The sequence below is a fragment of the Pelobates fuscus genome, chromosome 6 (genome assembly GCF_036172605.1).
Source record: "Pelobates fuscus isolate aPelFus1 chromosome 6, aPelFus1.pri, whole genome shotgun sequence".
Taxonomy (NCBI): domain Eukaryota; kingdom Metazoa; phylum Chordata; class Amphibia; order Anura; family Pelobatidae; genus Pelobates; species Pelobates fuscus.
In genome coordinates this window covers 136814902-136841511 of record NC_086322.1, presented here as the reverse complement: position 1 = coordinate 136841511, position 26610 = coordinate 136814902, and the positions used below count along the sequence as shown (strand labels likewise).

Below are 26610 nucleotides of genomic sequence, written 5' to 3'. Positions count from 1 at the left end.
ACCTTGTCATACCATTTCTTTACTTCTTTGATACTTGTCTCCCATCAAGGGTTTTATATTTTTCAGGCATTCAGACACAACCATAGGAGTCCTATTTTATTATCTATCCATTAGCTCTGTACTGGTAAATTTCTAAATAAAATTAGATCCCAATAAAATTACATTAATTGAATATTTATTTACAGTGTGTGTGTGTTTGTGTGTAGTGTGTGTATATAATTAATGCAGAATGTGTGTGTATATAATGAATGCAGTGTGTGTTTGTATGAGTGTGTGTGTTTGTATGAGTGTGTGTGTATATAATGCACACTTCATTCATTAATTATATACACACACACACTCATACAAACACACACACACACTCTGTGTGTATATGATGCAGAGTGTGTGTGTGTTTGTGTAGTGTGTAATCTAGGTGGGGGAGGGCATTTTTATTATTTTAATATATATTTTTTGTAATATTATTTTAATATTTGTTATTATTTTAATATTATTTTATTATTATTTTGTTTCATTTTATTTTTTTGTACCCCCTCCCTGCTTTTTGCCTGGCCAGGGAGGGGGCTATGTGAATCCCTGGTGGTCCAGTGGCATTGGCTGTTCAGTGGGGGGGCTGGCAGCAAGCTGTTACTTACCTTTACAGCAGTTCCTGTCAGCTCCCTTCACTCTGTGCAGCTCCCCTGTCAGCTCCGTTCAGCTCCCAGTGTAAGTCTTGCGGTCTGCAAGACTGACGGCCGCGGTGTCGCGAGACTTACACTGAGCAGAATGGAGCTGACAGGGGAGCTGCACGGAGGTGAAGGGAGCTGACAGGAGCTGCTGTGAAGGTAAGTAACAGCTCGCTGCCAGCCCCCCACAGGACTGCTGGGATTGTAATGAGCCCGGCGGTCCTGGTCTGTATTATGGCAATGTAAGTTGCCATAATACAGACCTTGACTCGAGTATAAGACGAGTGGTGCTTTTTCAGCACAGAAATTTTCCAAAAAACTCGTCTCGAGTATATATGGTATGTAAAACAAAATTTAGCCCAACTGAGTTATTATAAGGTGGTATTACCCTACTACAATGTGATGCAAGATCCAAGTGTTTACCATGTAAGGGACCTGCGTATCCCAAAGTGACGCTGATTGTTTGGAGACCTGTGAATCTCACCAATGCATATCAGATACAAGTTCTATTTTGAAAAAACAAAAAGAAGATTAGAAAAAAAATGTTTACAAAAAAAAAAAAAAAAGATATAAATTCCCAACAATTCTCACTTTAGTGAAAAATCCTGATTGCTAAAATATGGTGTTACCAAAAAATACAGTGAGAAGAAATAGTACAAAAGTGTGGAATTAATTCCAGACTAAGTCTATTTTCCAAGTTATTATATAGCAACTGTGTGATCTAACACTATAGGGTTGAAAAAAAAAACCTCCTCTAAGGTCATCTGACGCAGGATAGCTGGTTAATGCGCGTGTGCGGCGAGCACGTCAGGCCCTCCCTATAGGAAAGCATTGCCTCAATGCTTTCCTATAGGGTTTTCACAGACGCTGGATGTCCTTATGCAGAGCGTGGGGACGTCCAGCACCGCTTAAAGGACCACTATAGTGCCAGGAAAACATACTCGTTTTCCTGGCACTATAGTACCCTGAGGGTTCCCCCACCCTCAGGGTCCAACTCCCGTGGCCCTGAAGGGGGAGGTAGGGGTTAATCCCTTACCTTTTTTCCAGCGCCGGGACTCTCTCGCCTCTTCTTCTGTCATCGGATGAATGCGCATGTGCGTCAAGAGCCACACGCGCATTCAGCCAGTCTCATAGGAAAGCATTATAAACGCTTTCCTATGGACGCTGGCGTCTTCTCACTGTGAAAATCACAGTGAGAATCGCGGAAGCGCCTGTAGCGGCTGTCAATGAGACAGGCACTAGAGGCTGGCTTAACCCATATGTAAACATTCTCTGAAACTGCTATGTTTACTGCAAAAAGGGTTAAACCTAGATGGACCTGGCACTCAGACCACTTCATTGAGCTGAAGTGGTCTGGGTGCCTATAGTGGTCATTTAACTTAGTCAGACTCCATTAGCACCCAGGAAGCGACTGTAGTGGTTGTCTGGTAGACTGTCAGGAGAGGCTGTCTTAGTGCTACAAAGTAACCATTGCAGTTTATCTAATACTGTAATGATTCACATTGCAGGACTAAGTGGGCCAGGGACCCTGCACTCAGACCATTTCAATAAGATGAACCGGTCTGGGTGCCTATCGTGTCCCTTTAAGGGTAATAATCCATATTATAGAATGGGAACACTGTATAAAGACGTAGATATAGGTATTGCTGTATAATCTTTTGTTTAATAAGTGACAATAATGCATTACAGCACACTATATCCGTACAGCCCCCGTACGGCACAGTGCATCTTCCCGTTTGTTTATACTCACATCTGATACAATTTCCAAGCGTTCGCGCTTTGTGTGACGTCATCGAAAGGCGACGGTCTTGCAAAAAAAAAAAAAAGCACCGCTAAGTGACGAGGGTAGGGGATTTTGACGAGGTAAGGGAATGTGATGCAACACCAGCACGGTCTTTTTTTTATTATTATTATTATTTTAACAGCGCCGTTACTGCTTTTAGTTATATTCGCAGATTTGCTTCTTAGGGATGGTAAGTGCGGTTGCCATGGCGATGAAGGCGCGCCACGGGCAGCCCGCTGTTCCGGTCCTCGCAGACACCGGCGTCTGGTGACGTTTAAGCCCCGCCCGCGTGCACATTCCAGCCTGAGGACGGAGTCACGTGACCGCGTGGAAGGCAGCAGAGACAGAACACCGGTAATGTGACATGCATCTTCTGCATGTAAATAATGGAGGGGGCAATCTGAGTATTGATCTATGTTATTCACACTGGCTCCCTGGGCAGGGCACATTATACCATGTGAATGTGTAAGCAGGGTGTGCAGTCAGTAATAGCCTTCACAATGCACCTTTATAAAATATTAATATTCCTCAGTGCTAAAGTGCAGGTCAGGAACAGCTTATAGGAGGTTGTTGTTGTTGTGTTTGTTTTTTTTTAAGGTTATTTTTATAAATTTTTCTGCACTTTTTGTTTGGCTGGGATACCTAATGGCTGATGTGGAGGTGGTAGTACACTGTATAAAGTTGTTTGAGCAAGCTGCTCATAAAGTTATTGTTCCTGTAACATTTTGTAATCGTCTCATTTATTGTTACATTTTCCACCTTTGTAATATTGTAAAGCGCAGTTAGCCATTATTATTCTTATTGGTATGTTTATAGCTCCAACTTATTGTGCAGCACAATAAGTTGGAGCTATATAAATACCAATAATAATAAATCTGTACAGTGTGCAGTGTTTACTTCTCTTCTCTATAAATGTTGGGATATTACTGGAAATAGTTGTTGGTATCTTTGTATAAAAGCCAGTTAAACCAGTGCTATGCAATGGTGTTAGCAGTGCAACAATATGTTAGTACAAGGAGATAACTTTTTGTTTAGTAACTTGGAAGTTGTGGAGAATTCACAGTTGAGTTATATATTTATTTATATGGTGTATGTTTGTTTTAGGACAAAATTTGTAAATTCTGCCATTTTCCCACAATTCCCAATTTAGAGAAATAAACCTTACTTTAAACTAAATCATGATATTTATTTCTCGAAATGGGTTCCAGATTTTTTTTTGTGAAATTTCTAATCTGAGAATTTTCTTTCTTTCTTTTCTAATCCTCTAGGTGCCGCAGAAAGATAAATTCATCTAAAAGGTATGCCTGCAATTGCACTTTTAGGATTAGCTTCCAAGAACTGTTCTAGAGTGCTTACGTTACATAAAGAAGGGATGTTAAGCTGCAGCCTTCCAGATATATTAATGGCAGGTGTGTTCAAGCTATTTATGCAGTGGGCCACTTTATCAGAAATGTATGTGTGCGTGGTCTGCACTCATTGTACACTGAGAGAAAATATGGCCTTTTAGCTGTGTAATGGATGTTAATACTGGGTTAACCGGACAGTAATGCAAAAGCAGCCGACAAATCGTTTTTAGATCTAATTTTTTTTTTTTTATAATTATTTATTTTATTTGTGCATATGTAAGACATACAGGGTTGCACAGCCATAACAGCTGGTGCATGCTTAACGTCAGGTAGAGCTTAACAATTGTGTGACATGAGAAATAATGCACATTTTATGTTATTGAAAAATTAAGTAATGGAGTCAGAAGACTAGTTAATAGCAATATAGTTGGCTAGTCTCATGACTCTTAAGGTTAACATGCTTTAAGTATAAATTTTGATCACGCTTATTTTGTAGAGTAACTTTGCCCTACCATCTATGTATCACCACTTTTATGCCTATTTGTGTTTGCTTGTAAGACATACATTCTATGTAATCACGACAGGCCTGAGTAGCGTAAACACAGAGTAGGTGAAGTATTAAGATTCCAGACATTTTAGAACAGCGCAAGTGTAGTGGTGTGTGACATGGGAGACTTAGTGCAGTGCGAAAATAATGAGAAAAGGTGGTGAGAAAAAAAAGTCAACCTGGGTGCTGCAGGCAAGGACAGAACACAGTCCCCTCCGGTATGCGATCTTCAGCACACTCCCACAGCTGACTTGTGTGCAGGAAGCGATGGCAGGGTTCCAGCAAGTAGGAGAGTTTGGTGAGTACCGCTCCGTCAGTTTAAGCCCTGGTCCTGTATCCGGGGGTCCTGGCTTGGGTACTTCATCCAGGTGTTGGGCTGCGATGTGAGGAACATCCTTGCATGTCTCGATGCCCAGGAGGGCAGCAGTGGGGACCGTACCCAATCGCCTGGCACAAAGGCTTGGGCTGCCATTTCCTCTGTTGGTGGGGCTAGACAGTCCAGAGGTGGGTGCTCCAGCCAGCTCATAGCAGTGTTGTGGTTCCTGTCTGCTGGTAGTCCGCTTTTCCAGTTCAGACCGTGAGGCAGCCATTTTGTTTAGAAAGCGCGGGTGTCCGAGAGCAGGCTAAGGTCCGTGGCATCTGCTCCTGATGGTGTCGGATCTCTCTACTGTGGACCGGGATAACTCCCCGGCCCATGGTGGTGGGGGGGGGAACGGGGCCTGTGAGGAGTGTCACAGGGCTGCTGTGTGGCTGCTAGATTATCGAGCAGGGCGGCGGCCATCCACCCTGCTTCTCTCCCGTTTAGGCCGCAGGCTCCAAAGCTGTGTATAACCCTCAGGGTCTCCAAAACTCCCGATCTTGGGTTCTGCAGTAGTGCCCACAGCTCCCTGCTTACTTTGCTGTACCTCTAGGCTGAGATAAGAGCAGTTTGTGCCATAGTTTTCGGCCCAGATGGCTAGATCTTGCAAGAGCCTCTCCCGCATGCGGCCAGTCAGCATGACGGTCAGGCCCCGCCCCCCCTAGATCTACTTTTATATATCATTCTAACAATACAAAATGTTATAAACCGTAAATCAACGTCAGCCAACAAACCAATTTAGCCAATTAAAACTGCACAATAAGGTTACAAAGTCTGAGAGTACTGGTAACTAACTGAACAATTTTTGAGAAGGAGTGGATTCAGTCAGGCCACATCTTAACTCGGACTCCAAGTTAACATCACTTAATGTGATTCTCATCTTGTATTTGAGCAGCTTTATAAACAAGTACATACTTTAGTGCAGTGTTTCCCAACCCAGTCCTCAAGGCACACCTACCAGTCCAGGATTTAACCCCTTAAGGACCGGACTGTTTTTGCGATGTTGTACATTTGCGACCAGGCATCTTTTTGACACTTTTGTGGTGTTTGTGTTTAGCTGTAGTTTTCCGCTCTCTCATTTACTGTTCCCATACAAATTATATATTGTTTTTTTCAGGACAAAAGGGGCTTTCTTTACATACCATTATTTATATAATCTCATGTAATTTAATTTAGAAATAAATGAAAAAATATGATGAAAAATTGAAAAAAATACATGTTTTTTGACTTTTATGTGAAAAATCTTTTACTCATCTACAAAAGCGAATGAAAAAAACTGCTAAATAGATTCAAAATGTTGTACTGAGTTTAAAAATACCCAGTGTTTACATGCTTTTTGCTATTTTTTTTGCATGTTATAGGGCTATAAGTACAAGTAGGATATTGCGGTTTCAAAACATACATTTTTAAAATGGATCAATAGTGACATTGTAACACTATTATCTGTCATAAATCTCTGAATACCACCCCACATGTACATATTTTTTTTTAAAGTGGACAACCCAAGGTATTCAATATGGGGTATGTCCAGACTTTTTTAGTAGTCACTTAGTCGCAAACACTGGCCAAAGTTAGCGTTCATATTTGTTTGTGTGTGAAAAAAGTAAAAAACTAAATTGAACGCTAATTTTGGCCAGTGTTTGTGACTAAGTGGCTACTAAAAAAGACTGGACATACACCATTTGCAATACATTGGGTTGTCTTCTTTTGCAAATGGTATGCCATCATGGGGGTAATTCTCATTCCTCGGCTACCATAAGCTCTTAAAGGCAACGTAACCAACCTAGCCATTTTCAATGTAAAAATATTTGACCCTGTAACTTTCAGAAACGCTATAAAACCTGTACATGGGGGGTACTGTTATACTCAGGAGACTTTGCTGAACACAAATATTAGAAAATGTATCACAACAATTATATCATCAGTAAAAGTGCTGTTTGTGTGTGAAAAATTAAAAAAAAAAGTCACTTTCACTGACCATATCATCGCTGTGATATGATTTACTGTTTTGAATCACTAATATTTGTGTTCAGCGAAGTCTCCCGAGTAAAACAGTACCCCCCATGTACAGGTTTTAGGTTGTCGTAGAACGTTACAGGGTAAAATACAGTGCTAACAAATTAAATTCTCTGGACTTTCGACCTGGGTTGGCAGGCAGGTCCCTTAAATTGCAATCAATAAAATTACTTAATTATGTAAAAATATTACATAAATACACATGTAGAATTTAAATATATATGCATATTTATATGTTTGAAGTCTACGTGTATGTTTATATAATTATTTATGTAATTTTGTATATGGACATATGTATATTTCGTATTCTTTTTATTTATATATACGTAGATATATATACAATTTCATTCTAAGTGTATTTTGATATAAATATATTAATATCAAAATACAGTTAGAATAAAATTTCATATAGAAAAATATATTTTTTGAATTTTTATTTTTACATTTTTTATTTAATTTAAATTACTTATTATTTGTATTTTATAATATATATATATATATATATATATATATATATATATATATATATATATATATATATACACGTGTGTATTTTTATATTAATATATGTACATATTAATATAAAAATACACTTAGTATGACATTATTTATATATATATATATATATATATATATATATATTTATTATTTTTATTTATTAACTTAAACTTTAATTTTTTTTAGGATTTTACACATGCAGGGAGACTGCCTGTCAGCACAGATAGTCCCCCTGCAGGCAGACACATGGACACCTATTGTGACCATGTGGTCGCCCTGTTGGGCGATCACATGGCCACAGGGGTCCTAATCCTCCATGGGGAGACTGTCTGGGTTGCAGGCGGTCTCCCCACACCGGGACCAACGCCGATCGCCGCCGGGGGAACGACGGCGATCGGGTAAGTACATTGGACCGTCAGCGGTCGGCAAGGCAAAAATGCCGATGACGGTCCTGAACCGTCCTCGGTCCTTAAGGGGTTAAGGATTACCCAGTTTTGTCTAAGGTGTTTTTAGAAAAAAAAAAAGAAAAAACACCTTAGACAAAACTGGGTAATCCTTAAATCCTGGACTGGTAGGTGTGCCTTGAGGACTGGGTTGGAAAACACTGCTTTAGTGGACTCAGGCAGGATGGAGCACACTGTTGGTATTCGGCTGGACTCAGGCAGGCTGAAGCACTCTGTGGGTATTGGCTTGGAGCACGTGGGGATTGTGTGGGCTTTAAACTTGCTGGAGATGGCGTTGCTCTTCCATGTAGCTTTTCTCAGCCTGATGTTCACACTGTCCTGGTGTGCTCCTGTTTTTCCTCACTCTGACTCTTGTGCATGAACTCAAGGGCAGGGTAGAGGAGGGATTATGCGCCATACACTACCTGCCGTGCTCTGCGTCTCTGACACTGCTTCATTTTTAACTGACACGTGCGCATATCAGTTGGACATGTGGTTACTCCTGCAGATATCACGTGGGCTGCCTTTGTCCAGCGGGTTACATGTTGGATGCCCCTGCTTTATGGACTCAAAACCCATACAGCTAAAGGCTTACAGCGCCTTATAAGAGTTGTAGTTCAACAAAATTAAGGACTCATGTGTTTGTATCATATCTGTATGACGAATTATTTTAGTTCTTGGAACCAGTTGTTATATGCCAGTTGACACCAACACAAAAGTATGCAGGAATTGACCCACAATTTTGTTCTGCATTATCTAAATGCATTAAAAAAGTAGTTTTGTTGTATTTTTGTGTGTGTTTTAAAATGAATGTGCCTCTCCCAACAATGCACATCTATCATTAAAGTAAATTAGATACTTAATTGCTTTGAAAACCGTTCTACAGCATACCTGTATCACGTGCGAGTTTGTCAACACCACAGTTCAGCTAATCACATCCATCAAACACAATCATCAATAACCTAAAGTGCTAGTGGTGATCGCATAGACCATATGCATGAAGTGCAAGATGTGAGTACATAAATCCTGTGCATAAAGTGGCAAATTTGAACATATACCGTGTGTGAAATGCAAGATGTGAGCACATAAATCCGGTGCAAACAATATGTGAGTTGCAAAAAAGGAGCATATAAGCATGCAAGTGGGAATAAACAGAACCACCATATGTGTATGTACAATATATAAAGAAATCATTTACTTCCCTGCCATTGGAGAACCATCATTGTTACACTATTGTGACCCCAATATTCTGGTCTTTGTTACTCCCTCACATTCTGAACAGAAATTGAGTGTTCAATTCATTCTACCCAAACAGATTTACCATGTGGGAACTGTAGATAAAGATGGCCCTGACCAAACAAGCTTTGGAGGGGGCTGGGGATTCTCCCAATTGTAACTTTTTACAACTTGTACACAACAAGTACATTTAAAGAAAAATGCCTACAATATGTTACATTTACATCTCATAGACATTTTGCGTTGGGTAATATATATAGTGTGCCAGACGTGCAGTGGCAAGTCCATTTTAATGCCTGGCTAGCAGTGTAGACATGTGTTTTGTGTGTATGTATAATTTAAAAGGATTTGGCTATTTTTGGCAGTTACATTTCACATACTACAAGAAGCATATGAACATTTTGGTTCTAAGAATTTCCATACTGGGCCTATAAGTGTAATTAAGATACAAACTAATACCACAAAAGCTGTCTTCATGTTTATTTTGGGGTATTTTGCATTGTCATTGTATACCTTTTATGGAGGAGGGAGTACAGCTTCATCACCAGAGCAGGTATGTCCATCCCACCCACATTTTTGTTTATCCTCACAAACGTCACTAATGGTTTATAATCTTTGACTTGGGCTATAATTACTTTACATGTTTGCTAGACTCATTTTAGGAAATTATAAAGTAAAATGTGTATTAGCCCTTCTTGCCAAATAAAAATGAATATAAGAATACAAAAGAAGTTTTGAATTGTAGCTGCTATCACACTGTGACGTAAAAGTATCCCTTTTCTTTATTTTCATTTTGAAAACGTGAAGATTGAATAAAGTGTAAGCAAGAAATAGTCAGAGTTGCTCACAGCACATATGTCATATAATCTATCAATGTGGTAGTAGAACATGAAGAAACCAGAAATAGGAAGCCAAAAAAGTGTGGTAGCATTTAAGGCTGAGTGTTGTATAGTAGGAACGGCAATGTTAGCTGATCAGTTGATTTATAGAGGGATAGTTTAAAAAAAAAAAAAAAAAAAAAGATTAAGAGAGTTGCAGCTGTGTGTTAAAAGGTAAGACGAAAATAGAAACACAGTCAATGTTTGACCAGAGCAAAGCTAATTGGTAAATGATGAGAGATTGGGGGTAAAAATAGTTGGGGTAGAGGGAAGAATGCAGTTGTTTGGAAGTAAACCACGGATGAGCTTGTGTCTTTCTCAGAAACAATTTTATTGAGGCATGGATTGTTGTGTAAATGATTGTTGGATGGCAAAATTCAAATGTTGCTGACTTTGTAAAATTATGTTGGGTAATCGTAAACCAGGGCAGTCATCCCATCACTATCAAAAGCCTCCCTATTTTTAGAAGTAACTGTTGACTTGGAGGTTACAAGATATTGTTCCTGAGTTCTGCTATGGCTGGCCAAACTTGGTTGCTAATTTCTTCTCTGAGTTAGGTAGGGCTTTTGCTAGATTGAAGAGGAGGCAAATACAGATGTCATATGTGGGAAAAGGCTTCTAGAATAATCTTGCAATAAGAACCTTTGCTTCCTTTCATAAGGACACAAGCTGTGGGGTAGCTGAACCACAACTGAAAGAAATTAAAGGAAGGACATTCATCACATATCTTTATTTTAGTATACATTAGTTCATTACTCAAACATGATATCCGTTTATATGTTATCAGGGTAGTCAACCTTCAGAGTTCCAGATGTGGACTACACCTCCCTTGATGCTTTGCCAGAATTATGGGAGATGTAGTCCTTAAAATCAAAGGTAGCCTTTACCTGGGTTAACTATTAAAAAAAAAAACATTTAAAAAAAAAAAAAAAAATGTCTGCTAAATAACAGGTGTACTAGAGAGTAAAATAGGAGAGTCAACAGGAAAATACCAACATCATTTAACATGAACACCCACCTAACTTATCACCTTATTAGATGTTGTAATTGGCCTATTTTTTTTTTTTTTTTTTACTTAATGCATAAAACAAGCAAATTTCACAATACTTGCCCATTAACCAAATCAACTGAATTAATCTTAAACAAAATTATATAAAAAAAAAAAGTATTGTCATCAAAATTAATGACAATATATATATATAAACTTTTTTTTTTTTTTAAACTAGTCTGTTTGTGAAAGGTAATAACTAAAACTGCAACTAAGTTTGTGACAAATATGGAAATCTGTGCAAGAAAGAACATAGGGCACCATTTTGCTGATTCCCTTTCTATGCTAGATGTCATGGAAACGGTCAGATTCAGGGAAGATTGAGAATTTTTGCTTGCTAAGGCACATCATTGCCAGCTTCTATTTGTGTTAAATTACAGGAACAAGCAGTAAAAACAATGTTTAGATGGTACACGACCCCAGTCAAATTGTACCAAATGATACAGACCCCAACGGACGTATGCTGGAGAGGATGCAGAATAAAGGGAACGTACCTCCATATGTGGTGGGAATGCCCACAGATAGCACGCTTCTGGCAGACAGAGGTATAATAACCCAGGTACTAAACAGAGCCCCTCCACTGGACCCTTGGGTGTATCTTTTGAGTAGAACTATGGATGGGTGGACTAGGCACGAACATAAATTGTTACATAAGATAACCCTAGCCGCTAGGCGAGCATTGGCATCAGATTGGCTTAAACCTACAACACCGCCCATAGCAGGAGTCCTCAATAGTATAAGGAAAGTCCACCTTATGGACGACCTCACAGCTAAATTAAGGGGAACCCAAAAAACATAAAAAAAAAAAAATGTGGGCACCATGGGAGTGTAGCCCACTTAGCTGAGGAGATGCGGCCCCACCACACTCTTCTCCACGAATCAAGCATAAAAGAACTCTAGCTAAAGATGGCCTTAGACAACCGCCACCACTCGATTCCTATCTTCCTTTTCTTTTCTTTCTCTTTTCCTTTCTCTCCCATTCACCTATCTAATAACATTACTACCATGCTTCTTGCGATTAATAGAGTCAGAGGGAGGAGTTTAAGACATACTGGAATAGGAGCATGTAGTAAAGTGGCACATGAACCAGTATAAAACTCGTTCAAACCAACAGACTGCTCCTCCTTAGATTGGTTTATAAGAAGCACTGGTTAACTCCTATAAAAACTAAAAAGGGGTAAACTGCGAAAGTGAATAACACGTGCAGAGATGATACCCCTGAATGAACACATCAGTCAAGAGCACTTAAACAAATATCAAGGGGTTGTTACAGATCAAAAGAGATTGCATATGTTACTGTTCATGTTTTCAATGGATAGAAATGTGTTTATTCGTTACTTTGTCATAAACTTGTAACCCCTGTCAATGCAAAATAATGAATTTAAAAATAAAAGCTTGCTGAGCATCATGAAAAATGCAGTCCAGAAACAATTTATGGTGTCAAGGTTAGCCATCACTATCTTAATGGGTGTTTGTGTGTAAAGGTCAAAGTTGGTTTCCATGGTGACTGCTTCACTCTTAGAACTTTGCCCCATAATTTCTTTGTACATATGCCACATAGCTTCCCCTAATAGTGTACTACATCAAATCATTCAAACTCAACTGAATTAATCTTAAACAAATCAACATAATACATAAAGTCAGCAAAATCAATGTGAGTGTGCAGCATATTTATTTTACAATTAAAGTACGGTGACAAGGTGTTAAACATTTTATTATGCAAGTTATCAAGAGCAATGAGTTGAACATTAGGCAATTGGCAGATCCTTCCATATATTTTACATATCACATGTGTTGGGATGCAGGGTTGGTGTTGCTTGTTCCTGGCTAAGTGCCAAACGGTTGCTATCTCTGGTCTTGGATAGTTAGTTACTCAAGTGAGAAGTCAAAGTGAATTTCAAATTTAAGACCAGAATAGCCAAACTGGAGGTATAGCTGAATTTTTCTAGTTGAACTATTTTGATATTAAATTTGACATTTATTTTGAATTCTCACTTTAGTAAATAACCCTGTTAGGATAGTTTGTAACACATGTGTTGTGTCATCACTTTTGAGTATTTTGTAAAGATAACATTTTTATGAAATTACTTATATTGCCTGTGTTGGAACTTCATTAAAATGCCAGTGAAATAAGGTTATCCTAGGACACAGTGAGTAATTATTTTATAGGTACGGTAACTGTAAGGTTGATGAAAAGTTTAAAAAAGGTGACATTTTTGCCTTCACGTTTTGTGAGTTTCCAACAACCATCTTTAGCGACGACTGTAATAACAATCTGGTATTTTCCTTGCATCGCAAGAGTTGGACTGTGAAGGAGGCCTTGGTGTGACAGGATTTTCCATAGACTTCAGAGTTTTCATATAGCATATTGACTCCAGCTCCTGGTGAATGAAACACCAAGAGCTTAAAAAAGAGGGCAGGGTCCGTGAGAGTGTGCTGCAGGTGAGTATATCTAACATCTGCCTCACACATAGAACAAGGATCTCACCTTGGGGGAGCCTGCATTTTTTGGTGACAGCCACCTTAAAGGAACACTATAGGGTCAGGAACACAACCATGTATTCCTGACCCTATAGTGTTTAACTCACAATTAGGTGGCTTGACCCCCCCCACCCTTTAGCCCCACGTATAAAAGTTTAAAACTCGCCTTATTTCCAGCGCTGCGCGGGTGTTGGCTCTGCCCCTTTGTGACACTATTTCTCATAGGGAAAGCATTGGATTGGCTAAAATTGGCAAGGGGGCCAGGCCAAATGCCATTTTTGGACGGTATAAACCTCACTGGCAATGTGTTCCCCCATCCTCCCCCCCCATGTAGAAGTAAATAAACTTGTGTTCCTACAGTTTCCCTGTAGCCAGATCTTCTTATGAACAGAATTAAAGAGCCACAAAACTCCACTGAACCACTATAGCATGTCCCTACAAGCCTTGCATTGTAAATGCTATCTTTTCAGAGAAAAGGTGGTGCATGCAATGTTGCCCAAGTCCACTCAAGTGTCACTCAGACAGCAGCTAGAGGGACTTCCTGGAGGACCATTGTTAAGTATCTCTACACTGCATGGAGATTATGAATGCTCCCCAAAGAGATGCATTGAGGGGGTGCTGATTGGTTCAGCAATTTGCTATAATATCCTTAGCATTAAAGAAAATAAATTGTACTAGGAATACAAAGTTTTATTCCTAGCACTATGTTGCCCCCTTCCCTCACACCCCTCACAGCATTGCAAGATTTAAAAACCCTTTTTACTGCTTTTTACCGCCAATGTCTCTCTGCGCTGGGTCAGACTCTGTACCTGCCATAAGCTGGCGAGGAGGATCTAATGCGTATACGTGCTGTGATCAAATTAGATTTATCCCATAGGAAAGCATTGAATCAATGCTTTCCCATGGGGTTTTAGCTGATGCTGGATGTCCAGTGTCCGACAAAAAGTCACTTAACTTCCTGAAGAGCTTCTGGAGCTGGAATTAACCCTGCATTAGGATTATTGTAGTTTATCAATAACTACAATTATTACAACTGCATGATTAAACTGACTGACACTGCACCCAGACCACTTCAATGAGCTGAAGTGGACTTGGTGCCTATAGTATCCCTTCAAGTCCGGAACTATCCTTCTATCCTGCCTAATGGCTGAGTTATTACCTCTGGCAGCTGCATGTGCAGTCTCCAAGCACCCTAACCACTTCAAAACACAGAAGTAGTTATGCTTGAAGCAACCCTTTACCAGTAATAAATACATATGCTAGTCTGTGAGCTCCATGTTTGTAGCTTTGCCATGAGTGTACATATACAAAAAAGACACAAAAATGGTGTACCTAGACAGCCTAAAATAGAATTGGAAAATTCATAGCTGACTATCTGAATGTCGGCAGTATCAGACTGGTAGCTGCCAGACAAAATGCTAGATTGATAAAATCAAAAATACATTTTATTACAAATCCTAATAACAAAAAAAAATGTGTGTGTGCTAGTGTATAAACCGTGATAGTGTGTACTGACAATCAATACCCTATTAAGAAGGACCCTGTGGTTCTAAAACTGATGACAAACAATTGCTCCGATCAAGAATCTGCAAATGCAGATTGTAAGCGTTTTTATCAGATGTGAGAAGGGTATCATCTGTAATTGTGCCAGACCTCTAATTACATAGAAAAATGTCTAGCCTGCCTAGTATAACATAGGACACAAGGTCACACGTTTAGGCTGGAAGAAAGGAGATTTCATCGAAGGCAAAAAAAAGGTTTTTTTTTTTGGTTTTTTTTACAGTAAGAGCAATAAGGATATGGAATTCTCTGCCTGAAGAGGTGGTTTTATCAGATTCACTACAGATATTTAAACTATAATTGGACAAAAACATAACATACAGGGATATAATTTCTAATTAGTGGGGTAATAGCTACTTGATCCAATGAGACATCTGGCTGCTATATTTTGGGGTAAAGAAGGATTTTTTTTCATAGTTTGTTGCAAAATTAGAAGCGCTTCAGAGTAGGTTTTTTTGCCTTCTTTTGGATCAACAGCAAAAACAAATGTGAGGAAGGCTGAACTTAATGGACGCAAGTTTCTTTTCAGCTATGTAACTATATATCCGGATTCGAAAACAGGAATCTTATCAGTGCTAAAGCTACTGAAACTCCGTGTCCGTTTGAGCCAGACTGATAAGAAATTCACAGATAGATTAGCAAATATGTTAACAATAAGATCACGTTAAATAACGGCCAATGCTGATGAGAAAATATTCAGAAGCTACAGAACAAAAGTGATAGCAAAAAATGCTTTAGAAATTGAGCTAAATGATATAGAGCAATTGGCCCAAGTTCAGAAAACAAGGTAGCTTACAAATCCTTCTGATAAGTGCTAACTATTGATCACATAGCTACGGTATCTATTAATATCTCTTAAGTAGGCAGAGAATGAGGCATCTAGACAGTACTTTACAGCAAAGTGAGCTAATGCTTAGAAAGTAGACATCATTTAGCTCAGGACTGGTGTAACATATGCAGGCAAATTGCCGTGTATGATTCTGGACCAGTGTAATAAATCTTGCTTAGATGTTTATAGCTGCTGAAGTTAAAGAGCGAACCAATTTGTATCAGATAGTAGAGCTAGCCGCATACTAGGGGGGGTTAGCAACAGTCCTTAATCTTAATAGATTATAAGTCCTATAGTCACTCTAGACCTTTAGGAATTAAATCAAAAACGCGCGTGGAGTATCTATTGGTGTTACTCCTTCATGCGCTGAGTTATTCAATAAATGAATGAATGAAAACGGCATATGTATATTAGTTGCTGCAGAGTTACCTGCAACTAACTAACCTAACTAAGGCTGCTCTCCCCTGTGCCTTCAAGGGCACCAGTCACTAGTCCCACTGATATAGTGAACGCTACTATTGGAGTATTTTCAAAATGAATAAAATGAATAAGTAAAATAGCACGGTGGCAGGTCCATGTGCTAGACTCTAAGTCATAAGAAGAGGGGTATTTGGGGTTACCCCCTGCTTTTTTAACGTACCTAGGAGTTGACTCTACCTCTGTCCTCTTTCCTGTACATATATAAAAAATAATGATAGGCTAGCCTGTAGCTTACAATACATCAGCAGCACTGGGTCAAGCATTCAGAACTTCAATGCCGTACTCCATCAAACAGATTTAGATTGTCCTTTTATTCAAAAACAAATATATTGATTAGGGATCGACCTATTTTATCGGTTTTGCCGATATTTCGGGTTTTTGAAATAAACGGTGCGCAACCAATTTGTCCTCTCTCCAAGTCTCGCAGTTCACGAGGCCCTGGCCGTCAAAGAGTTCCATCCAGTTACCGTTGCAATGCTCCATGCGGCACAACAAGGTGCGCAAATCGCAAGACTTTTAGAGAGGAGCTGAAATAGTGCAGTCCGCCTTCTACCTTCTATTTGTGCCATGTTGCATCTGAGCTTGTTGAGAAGGCCCCTTAAGGTGCTCAGTCACTGGATTGTGCCCAGCAATCGAGAGATGGGAGATTACGCCCTTTCACCATCTACCTGTCTGTAGTTTGTGCGTCTGTGAGGGAGTGCTCACTGGAGGATCGAGAAGACACAGCAAATGAAGCCATGACCGGGAGCTGCGAAAGGTAGTAATGACACAAGCTAGAAGTTAAGCATGCTAATAATGTAATATGCCCTTAGGGATTTTACCACACAGTAGATTATAAAAACTCACAAGATATAAAAAGGTTATGACTCACTTTTAAAAGGCTTCAAGCCTTTTTTTGAAAAAAAAAAAAAAAAGCCCTCACAAAATAAACTAGACCACCAGACACAGAATTAATTTTGGTTTTTCAAAAATGGTAAATGTACAGAGTATCGACTTGAAAGTTCAGATTATCAGTATCAGCTCTAAAAAATCAATATCGGATGATCCATAATTGGGACCCTTTAAGGAACATCTGAACATGCAATGCATGTGATGCCTAGTAACCCATTATGTGAAACAACTAGTGTATAGCCTATGCATCTATTCACAGGTTGCCTGTAACTTGATCAAAATTAATGAGTCTCTTATTTGAGTGAATAGACGCTATCAGCAGGCTTCATTCACTTGATTTCATCATTTAAATATATTGAGTGACTGAATTGTACTTGTATTCGATCAGGCATCTCTTGCGCTGATCCATTCAGTTTCTCCTACATTCTATTGCAGCCAGAGAATTCTAAAGGATGTAGGCCACCGACATCTGGGATCCCCGCACTAGATACTATAATCTATTTGAATGGGAAAATTCATAATGGTTTTTACAGAATTATTTTTTTTTTTTAATTATCCAGTTCTGCTATTTTGGCCTAAATCTTACAACTGCCAATTCTCCCCTGTTCATAGTCTGCAAAAATCCCATCACTGTTCTTGTGTAACCAGGGATGGAATTGGGGGCTTATGTGGTTTTTATATAGGTTATTGCTTTGCAGATACATGTCTGGACTCATAAAATGTATATTTTGGTTTATCCACCGGAGTGGGGAATCTGTATGTCTCTCTTTCTATTCAAGTAGTTTCTGGAGTTCACAATAAGCGAAGCAAAACATAACTGAACAGTGTCAAAAGCTTACTGGTCTTACAACTCTGTAAAGGTATGGGGGGCATTTAACTATCTACATTGTATGCATAGTTATGGAAACATGTCATCCTTGTGTGCGGGTGCTGGTAGCTTGAGGAGTGCTTCCTATCTAGACACTGGGGAGTATGGCTCAAAATACATTCCATTTACACCTGATGCAGAACGACATGGGTAATGGATTGTGTTTTTATGTGTGCTTTTGCTTCTGGCAACTTGCCTTTTGAGAGATTTCTACACCTGGTCCTACACCTGGTCTCTCACAGTATCTGTTCATAGAATTTTTAAATTCTCTTGTTATTAGTTTGAAATTTATTAGACTTTCTAACTGTCTGTTGTATAATCGGAATCCTTTGTTACATTGTGTTTTGCTGAGGCTTTGCTTCATCTAGCTGCATCTAAAAGTGCTTTCAGCCTTTGGATACACCATCCTCCCCACTTTCAAAATGTTTTCTACCCAAATCATTGTGACCACACTAATGCTTTAATCCCTATGGGAAGGCAACTGCCAATCTTTTTTTGCATACTCTGCAAAGCAGCGTAATGCATGTATGAAACTGAGCTGAGCTTGGATTTGAATTATTTATCTCTTTATTACTGTTTCTTTTGAATAATAGCAATTTACTGCAACACTCTTATGCTCAATGCTACTGTATCTGGAGTCCACGTGTAATTTAATAATGGCTTATAAATGCACGTTCTAGAGCAGGGGTCAGCAATCTATGGCACAGCAGTCATGGCTGCCAGAGACAAACAGTGGGACTTCGTATATCTGCTAGTGCAAACTGAGTGGTTATTCCGGGTGGTGAGGGGCAATAATCTATTTACGCACTGCAGCACTTAGAGGAAGTGATCTCAGATTTTTTTATCCAAGCCCTTGTGAACAGGAATTCTTGAGTGAAGCAGCTATCGCAGCTCCTGCCCTTAACATGTACCTGAACATCGTAGTCCCCACTGGACCCTAGGGAAGCCACCCACACTGCTGGATATAAACAGAGCTGCAGAAGAAGCCTCCAACTCCTACAAGTAATACAAACAGCCCCCACACAAACACACATACAGTCTTCACAACACCATTGCCAATCCACACACATCCCAACAAGCAACCTTTCACAAGCAGGGCTCCAAACACATGATTGATTCCAAACCAACTTCTCCATTTTAGATGAACGTTCATTAGAGATAGATTTGTGAATGCCAAGCCAAGGTGTAAAAGATAGATTGGTCAGGAAGGTTATAATCATTCTGTGATGCTTGATTTACTAAAACCTATATTTAAGTGTTTGCCTGGAGTGGACTTGGTCACCACAGATCTTGGACATTATGAGAGTGGAGTAGTGTACAAAATAGTGGCTTCAGTTTGCTTAAACCTCAAATTATGTGCTGCACTTAAGTTTACTAGCTCTACAAATATAACACTGGAAGCAGAATTATTGTTTTTATACCGCAGTCTGTAATATCACAATGTGAATCCATATGTAATGTTAGCTTGTCTAAAAAAGCTAAGTAGTTCTCTTTTGTGTTTGTTCACATTCCAAAACACTGGTATTCCTAAATGTAAAACTGCAGTTTTACCACAAGATGGCACCATTTATCAGATTTTGCCTTTTTCAAAGTGCCTTTACTTGTGACTTGTATACATTATCGATTTGTATAGTATATCTATTATTTATAAAGTGACCTATTTATTATAGCTTGCACAGATCAAGCACTAAAGCAATTGTAAAATAGGGGTTTGTGTTATACAAATTGTGCAAGTGATAGACAGACATTGCTAATTGTTGAATATTGTTATTTAAGGCATTTATATTGTGCCAACTTATTCTGCAGCGCTGTAATATTATAAAGGGTTTATTTAACAATAAATGAGACGATTTTAAAAGGACAGTGACCTTGTTCACTTAACCCTGAAATTGTAATTATTGCAGTTATTAAGAAACTGCAATAATTACCTTGCAAACATTTAAAGGGACACTCTAGGCATCCTGACCACTTCAGCTAATTTTAGTCGTCTGGGTGCTGTGACCCTTTTGCACTTAGTACTGCGATGTAAAACATTGCAGTTCCAGAGAACTGCAATGTTTACATTGCAGCTCTCAGTCTGCCCACTAGTGGCTGTCTGCCAGACAGCCAATAGAGGGCTTCCGGAATCTAAACCAACCATTGGTCGGTTATCCAACGTTGGACATCCTCACGGACCTCCAGCGTCAGATATTCCCCATTGGAAAGCATTGACTAATGCTTTGCTATGGGGAGGTCTAATGTGCGCGTGGCCATTGCTGCGCATGTGCATTGGGTCTCTCGGCGGGGGATGCGCATGGGCGGAGCCTGACCCAGCGCCGAGGGACATCGGCGCTGGATTCAGGTAACTAGCTGAAGGCGTTTCAACCCTTTCAGTGACATGAGTAGGGGGCACTTTAGGATTCTCTAGTGCCAGGAAAACAGGCACATAAAGGGAATCAACACCGTAAAGGAGGAGACATATTTAAAAAAAAAAAAAAAAAAAAAAAAAACAAAAACTACCACAAAAGAGGACATAGTCTTAAATTAGAGGAGCAAAGGTTTAAAAATATCAGCATGTATTCCTTTACTATGAGGTTAGTGGATGCATGGAATAGCCTTCCAGCTAAAGTGGTAGAAGTTTATACTTTGAAGAAGTTTAAACATGCATGGAATAGGCATAAAGCTAGCCTAGCTATAAGATGAGGCCCAGGACTTAATGAGTACAGTGGGACCTCGGTTTACAAATGCCTCGGTTAACATAATTTTCGGTTTACATATGAAAAGAGGATACCGAGCAACAGTACTAGACTTGTCTTTGCTATCAGAACACAAAGCCATTTTTCAACTTGATATCAGAGAGACTGAAATATTAGAAAGTAGGTCCAGGCACTCAAGGTTTTTTCAAAAAGGCAGACTTATTGAAAACTGAATGTGCAATGTTTTGGCCTACAGAGGCATTTGTCAAGCTGAAATATTTCAGTTGACCTGTATGCACGAATGTATGTTTGGGAGTAGCTAGTTTAGTTTGTGTGGTTCATTTGGAATGTATGGTTAAGAGTTGGCTAAGGGCTGTATATAAGGTAGTCTGGATAAATAAGTGTGTGTCCCGATTTAGATTCCTAACCTGGCACCGACTCCTATATTCCAGGAAATATGACAAGCCCAGCATTATATAGTGCAGGGATAGGCAACATGATTCAATTTACCTGTACCTATTCTGATACCAGCTTTATCCGTAAAGTGGATTGGTGCTCACAGCCAAGTTCTCTAGTGCGGACCTTGTGCACTAGTGAACATACGTACAATGACATGCTCATTACAGCTTCTCTGACAGAAATACATTGTGGCCACATAGGGGTTACTACTTTTTCCATGTATTCTTGCATATCTGATAGCATGCAGACATATCTTGCTGTACAACTGCCTTACATATGCTTTTATAGTAACAATGTGGTTCCTGCCATGTCAAATTGGCAATATGATTTACAGAGAGGTCAGGGTGTGGGGCCTGGAGTTAAGGAAATGCAGATTTTTTTTTTTTTTCTTCTTGCTGGTTCTAGCACATCTAATCAAAGACCAAAAGGCTAGTGCCATCACTTTGTTGTGTTATACTGTTTATTAACTTTTTAATTCACACATTGGCTGTTTTTTGTGTAATATTTGTTTCTCACACTACTGAGAGAAATTCCTTAATAATCTTATCTGACTGCCCTCCTGTAAACACCCTTCAATCAGCAGCATCTCTTTGATGCATTGTGTATAGGTGGCCAGCCCACCCCTTGGAGTCATTGACATCTGTTTATACCCTCCACAGGATATCAACTATAAAATACCTACCTCTACTTTATCAAATTAAAAAAGACTCCTGTTAACTCTTTAGTCACGAGAGTGCAAAATCTATTCAAAAGTACTTTTATATATATATATATATATTTTTTTTTTGTTATTTGGTTTTTTTTTACATTTCCACCTATTTTATAATTGCATCATTCATCCGACTTAGCTTTTACATGCATTTTTTTACATTTCTTGGTCACTTAACATGGATCTATTACTTTTTGCATTAATAATAACTTTTGTAAAAATAAATGAAAATATATCTCAATGTATTTTTTTTTTTTTAAACTATTTAGAAAATTTGTTTTTGTTTGTTTTCTTTTTAACAATTTCAAATACCACGTATCTAACAAAGGCAAAGTACCAACGTCTGGTCTCCATTTAAACCAATGGGTTGTAAAATGAGCTGTAAATAAGTGGTGCAGTGATGAACCTATAGCAGATTCATTCTGTTGGTCAGGTTTAGTTTTTGTGGATATTTATTTATAACAAAGTTGCAATACAAAATGTCCTTTCAGGGCACACCAAGGTGTACATTAAACCCAGCAGTTTTAACATTGTGATTTAATGCAGGTAATCTCAAAGTGACCTTTACTTCCATTCTGTCTAAATACTGCTCCCTTGAATTGCACCTACCGCTCCATTAAACCCATGAATTGTTCTTCATACTGCAGCTCATCTGAATCCACAGCATCCCCCTCTCATTTACTTTACTTTCCTTTATCACATACCCACCACCTATCCCTGTCTTATCGATCCATTACTTACCCCAACCAATTAAATTTCACCCAACCCACTTTATTTCCATCCTCCTGGTATCCTGTTGCACTCTGTTACCCATCAGTTTTATTCCAAATCCCCTACCACCAAAAGAAAAACACATTATGTGCACATATGCTGTCATACCCTTGTTTATTTACACATGCATATGTTGTCACCTCACACAGTATGTGGATGGAGACTTTGCTATATGAAAAAGGTTAACCATTTTAAAAGACTTAATAGGCCTGTGTGTGAATTTGTAAACTTTGCAGTCCATAGTCTACAAGCTTTTGCCGTTACATTCCAAGCCATTGCTTCTACTCTATATGTATATGTTGTTTTAGCATGAGGTAGCATATGGCATTACCTTTTACTAGGTAAATAGTTAAATTTTCATTACTAGTGACCTAGATCAGGAGTAGGCATCCTTCGTCACTCCAGAAAATGTGGACTTTTTTTACCCGATGGTTTTTGCTTTTTTGCTAATTAAGCTGCACTCACAGACCTAGATTTCACGACCCGCTTCTCTCACACGTGAGTCTTTCTCATGCTTTTTGATCACAAGAAGTTGCTAAAGTGCGTATGCAGTTTGCAGTACCCTCAGTAAAATAAGTTATAAACTAGTTTAAAAATAATTCAAAGTATAAATCCTTATGGGCAGCCCATACTGGTCTCATAGGTTTCCCATAATGTTAAATAATTTAAGTCTATATTTGTTGACCAGACATAGGCCATAATTTAATATTTGTAAATATGCTTTTTAAAAGATTCAATATTTTTGAATAAATATTTAAAGTGTTGTTTTTACACCAACATTTTTATTTTTTTTTTTAAATGGACACGCCACTGCCCAAAAACAAAATAAAAATAATTTTGGTAGATGTATCTTTTTCGGTGGAGTTGTCTCTAAAAACAGCTTGCAAAACCTGTAGATCCCTTGTCTGCTACCTTTGCAAGCCCTGCCCAGACTTTCTGTGGCTGTCCAATCACAGACTTACAAACCCGTTTAATTAGTCTTTGCAAGGCAGGTGCTCGGTACAATTGTTTGCCTATTGAGTTTAGCTCCACTGAGCTTACCAACCAGAAAGCAAAAAGACATGTCGGCTTTAAAACCAGGAGGTGTAACTAAGTGAACTTATTAAAATATCAATTTCTACTGAAATTTGCACTTTGTGCAAAAAATTAAAAAAATAGGACATGTTCTTCACACACACAGCTTTTCAGCAAACAAAAGTGCTTTAGGGGTCTGGGGTGTCCCTCTAAAATATATAAAATATTAGAATATTTTAGAAGTTTATCCAAACATTTTACATTGAGGCCATAGTTTGTAAATCTTAATTTTGAACCTGAATTTTATTTATTTGTATGAAACCAGATGAAAGACCAGAACCACAAAGTAGTGTCATTGAAGTGAGTTTTGCTTGCTGTTGACCTCTCTCATGCCAGTAAACTGGGCTGACCTATTTATTCTTGCGGGAAACATGCATGTTGTCTGTGTTGTTGCTCTGTTGACTATATTCTGTTTAGCTCCTTAGAATACACTGAAATAAATGCTTCTTTGTGCATGTGGCACTTTTTAACAATCTGTCATGGGAACTAGATCAGAACTGTTGTAATATTTCAATGTGGCGTTATACTTTGTGACCTTATGCAGTTTACCTCTGAATGTAGTGCTTGCATTTTCCTGAAAACTGTGCTCATGCTTCTGTTGTCAACACAGACTAATTGGTTAGTTTAAGTTGAAACTTCTAGTTCCCTGACAGGTTTTTCCTTGTTTATGATATTTGTTATTTGTATCCATGTAATTAGTTGCCATCTGTTTGTCCTTTAAACCCGACTGACCACACGAAAAAATAAAAATCTTTGACATCCTCTATATATACCTATTCTTTTACACATGGACATTCTGTACAGCAGTTGTAAAAATAAATAAAAACAAAATTGTATTTTTAAAGGACCTTAAAGGCATTTTTAATATAATAAAGATTTTATTTTTTTTATTTTATTTTTTTCCTCTCTGAATGAAGTATATGGGAAAAAATATATATAAAAGGATAAAAACCAATCATTCTCTTTAGTATATGATTTTCCTTGCTTCTGTCTGATCCAGTATATGGCTCAATGCCCCTGTTTTATACTAAAGGTAGGGATGAGTTTTTCTAATTTCTTGCATATACTTCATTTAAAAAAAAAAAAAAAAAAAACTATTGTTTTCAGGTGACCGTTTAAAGGAATACTATGGCGTTGGGTATACAAATGTGTATTCCTACCCCTGTAGTGTCCTAGTCACTGTTTAGGTGACTGGGCCACCCGCTGTAAGGATCGAGAAAAATGATCTCAGCCAATCTAATGCTTTCCTAAAGGAAAATGCCACTCTGTTCCAATCAGATGGTCTGTCTTGAGATAAAGTGGTCTGGGTGCCAATAAATGTCCCATTAAGTGGATGTAAATCAAACAAAATATACTAATCTATGATTCATTTAAAAAATGATATTTCCATACCCTGGTTTAACCATGAACAAGGAGTAGCAATTTAGAAAACTATAGTGGCGGGAACCTTCTGTTGTAGGTGCAGTGTTCTGTAACATCAGTAGCTCTTAATTGTCTCCTACCAGACCACCAACAGCTTACTGTAAACAGTGTAGAGGGATTACTCAATTCTGTTCAATTGTGGGAATTCTCCTTTGAAAACCCCGAAGAAAACTACGAAGAAGTAAGTAGAAGTATAGATCAGGGTGTTGCAGTGGATGTGATCTATTTGGATTTTGCCAAGGCATTTGATATAGTTCCACACAATAGATTAGTGTTCAAACTCAAGGAAATCGGTCTAGATGAAAATGCTTGTTCTTGGGTAGAACATTGGCTTAAAAACAGAGTACAAAGAGTTGTCGTTAATGGTAATTGTTCAAGCTGGACAGAGGTGGCAAGTGGTGTCCCTCAGGGGTCTGTTTTGAGACCCCTTCTATTTAACATGTTTATAAATCATCTTGAAGACAGCATTGAAAGTCATGTTTCAGTGTTTGCAGATGACACAAAACTTTGTAAAATAATACAATGTGAGCAAGATATTACTTTGCTGCAGAGGGATTTAGATAGACTGGAGGTCTGGGCACTCAAATGGCAGATGAAATTTAATGTTGAAAAATGCAAAGTTATGCACTTCGGCGTAAACAATACACAAGCAACGTATACCCTTAATGGAAGTGAATTAGGGGTAACCACAAACGAAAAGGACTTGGGAATTGTTATAGACCACAAACTATGCAACAATGTGCAATGTCAATTAGTAAGGCCAGTAAGGTATTGTCATGCATGAAAAAGGGCATTCATTCTCGGGACGAGAATATCATTTTGCCTCTTTATAAATCACTGGTAAGACCACATATTGAATATGCTGTGCAATTTTGGGCACCTGTTCTAAAGAAGGATATTATGGCACTAGAAAAAGTGCAGAGGCGGGCTACAAAATTAATAAAAGGAATGGAACATATCCGCTATGAAGAAAGGTCAACAAATTTAAACCTATTTAGTTTAGAAAAACGTCGCCTGAGAGGGCATATGATCAGGGCCGGATTAACATAGGGGCTGATGGAGCTGCAGCTCCAGGCCCAGGCCCATTGATTTAAAAAAAAAAAAAAAAAAAAAAATTTTTTTACATTTTTTTTTTTTTTTTTTACACACTACTCTTAGGGATTCCACCTGGCTTTTATTTTATTGGCACAGCCAGTATTTGAGGCTGCCTGGCTGGTTCCAATATTACAGTGATACTGGCAATACAAATGCTGGTATTTTTCTCAGTATAAACAAGAGATTACTATGCAATACCAGCACTGGCCAGTAGGGGTCGCTGTGTATGGAGAGAGGCAGGAATAGGAAGTTCCAGCATATCCCTCCCTGCCATCTCTAATCACTGATCCGCAGGGGAGCAGCTACAGAGAGTCCAGACAGCAGCTCCCACCCTGCAGAGACAGCCTACAGCTCAGGGAAGTAAGGGATGGGGGGAAGGCTGCAAGGAGACATACACTGAGACACTAAGGGACATTGGGAGACATTATTGTGACGAAACCAACCTCGCCACTGGGCATTGGAGAAGCCTGTTTGTCCG

The 26610-nt window shown here is 38.7% G+C and overlaps 1 protein-coding gene across 2 annotated transcripts in view; it reads left to right on the top strand.

Annotated features, from left to right (window-relative positions):
• The first annotated feature begins 2695 nt into the window (after positions 1-2695).
• The window catches only part of LARP7 (La ribonucleoprotein 7, transcriptional regulator), a 100434-nt gene continuing 76519 nt past the window's right edge, over positions 2696-26610 (top strand). Inside the window, exons 1-2 of one of the 2 annotated variants that reach the window (XM_063458338.1) lie at positions 2697-2802; positions 3717-3746. The gene's annotated coding sequence lies outside the window, so the exon portion shown is untranslated. Of the gene's footprint in view, positions 2803-3716; positions 3747-26610 lie in introns of both variants that reach the window. The other variant, XM_063458339.1, reaches the window with a different exon arrangement.